Source organism: Onthophagus taurus, chromosome 6 (genome assembly GCF_036711975.1).
Source record: "Onthophagus taurus isolate NC chromosome 6, IU_Otau_3.0, whole genome shotgun sequence".
Classification (NCBI taxonomy): domain Eukaryota; kingdom Metazoa; phylum Arthropoda; class Insecta; order Coleoptera; family Scarabaeidae; genus Onthophagus; species Onthophagus taurus.
In genome coordinates, this window is record NC_091971.1 from 25,707,503 (window position 1) to 25,711,044 (window position 3,542).

The following is a 3,542-nucleotide window of genomic DNA, read 5'->3' on the forward strand; positions in this document are numbered from 1 at the left end:
GTTTTTTTGTTTCAGCAGCAGAATTCGAGAATCCTTTGTCCTTACCTTTCCTTTTACCCATTAGATGTCGTTATTCCTTATTTCTTTAAAATTTTTGTTTGCAAAATATCTATTAATAATCTTATTAATTTTTTTTTGGGAGGGGAGGTTTTTTTTTTCTTTTGTTTGTTAATAAGGGATTTAGTTTTTAAATGAAAGACAAATGTTTAATACCTACAGTATTTATTTTGACTTTTACTTTTGGGAGTTGCGCGATAAGGTACATTTTTTTTTTAAATTCGAGTCGAGTATAAATTCGGACGGGTTTTGAAAACTCGGTCTCTTTGGTTTTGGTGACAATTCTCTCCGTCGGTGGTGAAGAAAAGCAACGACGAGTGTAATTCAGCGTAGATAGACATTTTGGAAAATTTGCGATTAAATTTTGGCGTCTTGAGGCTAATCCGAAGTCATCGGAAATATCACTCCCGTTGAAAAGTCGCGGTTAAGTCTTTTCTATAACCCGACCCGGATATTTTAACCGGATTTAATATTTTTCACCATATTCCATAAATTTTGGGCGTAGACCTCGACCAACTGAGGTAAGAATTGCTTATTTCGGTTAATCATAACTTTTCCCATCCATATCACAACATTCTTATTATTTATTGATTAGCATAATTTCATTGATTAGATTTACCCTTTTCATTGAAGAAAAAAAAAAAGAAAATCAACCGTTCACACTTACATCCGTTCATTCTTTTCATCCATTCCCTTAGCGAATTTTTTTTTCTAATCGGTAATTACGATCCGTAGGTCTTTCTTTTGGGGGAACCATTTTTGTTAATGAAATTCTTGGTCCTAAAATTCTGAGCACATTTTAATAACTTCAATACCACTGGATATCCACTCCTTACCATACCATCTCGAAGGAAGCTGCTGAAGATCATCCAACTCATACCTTTTCGAAGTTGACTATGAAAATATAAAAAAAAAAAGAAGACAACTTAAGGTCAGATCAACAATTCGTTTTAAACTTTGAATTTTTTATTCTACTTTATTGTCTGTTTACTGTTTCAATTATTAAGATTGATAATTCAATTTTTTTTGTACATTATAATAATACTTACCTAGTATAATTTAGGATCTTATTTTTTTTAAAAAAAAAAAAAAAAAGAATAACATACAAACTAAATTTAGGATATATAATTTTGTTTTGTTTTGAATTTGCGAATCAGTTGATTATAATTTATTTTTTTTTTACTTTTGTAAAAGAGTTTAATTGGTATATTTTTTTTTGTTATTTTGAAATTCAATTTTTTTTTAATTTTTAATCGATTTCTGAAACAAGTACTTGAGGTAGACAATCGGTGTCGCGGTCAATCAGGTGTTTCATTTTTTTTTTTTTGGTTATCCAATTAAATCTTCTTAGTTTCATTTTTTTTTTTTGATATTTATTTTTCGTTAGGTTGATATTTATTTTGATTTGATTTAACCTATAATTTATTTTATTTTATTTGATTTTTTTTTTGCAATATATATATCATTTTGCTTACCTGCATCTATTGAGTTTCTTTATTTTCTCTCTATATCTTTGTGTTGTTAAATTTTCGTTATTGTATGAACTCTTGTTTCCAACATCACTTCACAATCAGTGCCCGTTGCGAATTAACGGATTGTGTGGCGCCTTAAATAAATCGAACCTTCCCTTCTCCAAACGAGTTTGCCGGGGAGTTCGCAACAAACTGGTTAGGTTTAACGATAACGTAAATTGTTTTGCGGGTTGTGTGTCGATCGGGTAACAATTTCAAAAATTGTCATAATTTTCATTTCGGGTGCGTTTTGGTTTACCTTTTTTTTTTTTAAGGCGTAACAACGCCGTTTTGAGCCATATTTGAACTTTCTATCACTTTCGGTTCCGATAATTCTGTTGACCATATTTGTGATATTCAGGCGCCAAATGACATCTTGGAGCATGTTGGAGATAAAAAACAAAATGTGCCCAAAACGTGATATTATGACGTTATACGCCGTTCTGAGCCATGTTTGACCTTTCTATCACTTTTGGTTCCGGTAATTCTGTTGACCATATTTGTCATATTCAGGCGTCAAATGACATCTTGGAGCATGTTGGAGATAAAAAACAAAATGTGCCCAAAACGTGATATTATGACGTTATACGCCGTTTTGAGCCATGCTTGAACTTTCTATCACTTTCGGTTCCGATAATTCTGTTGACCATATTTGTGATATTCAGGCGCCAAATGACATCTTGGAGCATGTTGGAGATAAAAAACAAAATGTGCCCAAAACGTGATATTATGACGTTATACGCCGTTCTGAGCCATGTTTGAACTTTCTATCACTTTTGGTTCCGGTAATTCTGTTGATCATATTTGTGATATTCAGGCACCAAATGACATCTTGGAGCATGTTGGAGATAAAAAACAAAATGTGCCCAAAACGTGATATTATGACGTTATACGCCGTTTTGAGCCATGTTTGAACTTTCTATCACTTTTGGTTCCGGTAATTCTGTTGACCATATATTTGATATTCAGGCGTCAAATGACATCTTGGAGCATGTTGAAGATAAAAAACAAAATGTGCCCAAAACGTGATATTATGACGTTATACGCCGTTTTGAGCCATGTTTGAACTTTCTATCACTTTCGGTTCCGATAATTCTGTTGACCATATTTGTGATATTCAGGCGCCAAATGACATCTTGGAGCATGTTGGAGATAAAAAACAAAATGTGCCCAAAACGTGATATTATGACGTTATACGCCGTTCTGAGCCATGTTTGAACTTTCTATCACTTTTGGTTCCGGTAATTCTGTTGATCATATTTGTGATATTCAGGCACCAAATGACATCTTGGAGCATGTTGGAGATAAAAAACAAAATGTGCCCAAAACGTGATATTATGACGTTATACGCCGTTTTGAGCCATGTTTGAACTTTCTATCACTTTTGGTTCCGGTAATTCTGTTGACCATATATTTGATATTCAGGCGTCAAATGACATCTTGGAGCATGTTGGAGATAAAAAACAAAATGTGCCCAAAACGTGATATTATGACGTTATACGCCGTTTTGAGCCATGTTTGAACTTTCTATCACTTTCGGTTCCGATAATTCTGTTGACCATATTTGTGATATTCAGGCGCCAAATGACATCTTGGAGCATGTTGGAGATAAAAAACAAAATGTGCCCAAAACGTGATATTATGACGTTATACGCCGTTCTGAGCCATGTTTGAACTTTCTATCACTTTTGGTTCCGGTAATTCTGTTGATCATATTTGTGATATTCAGGCACCAAATGACATCTTGGAGCATGTTGGAGATAAAAAACAAAATGTGCCCAAAACGTGATATTATGACGTTATACGCCGTTTTGAGCCATGTTTGAACTTTCTATCACTTTTGGTTCCGGTAATTCTGTTGACCATATATTTGATATTCAGGCGTCAAATGACATCTTGGAGCATGTTGGAGATAAAAAACAAAATGTGCCCAAAACGTGATATTATGACGTTATACGCCGTTTTGAGCCATGT

At 33.6% G+C, this 3,542-nt stretch overlaps 1 long non-coding RNA gene across 1 annotated transcript; it reads right to left on the reverse strand.

The window, feature by feature from the left end:
• Positions 1-205: 205 nt before the first annotated feature.
• LOC139430220 (uncharacterized) lies at positions 206-1,832 on the reverse strand. Its single transcript, XR_011640677.1, has 2 exons — positions 1,533-1,832; positions 206-951 (listed from the first exon to the last, which is right to left on the reverse strand). It is a non-coding gene; the product is annotated as an uncharacterized lncRNA (long non-coding RNA).
• Between the last annotated feature and the right edge of the window lie 1,710 nt (positions 1,833-3,542).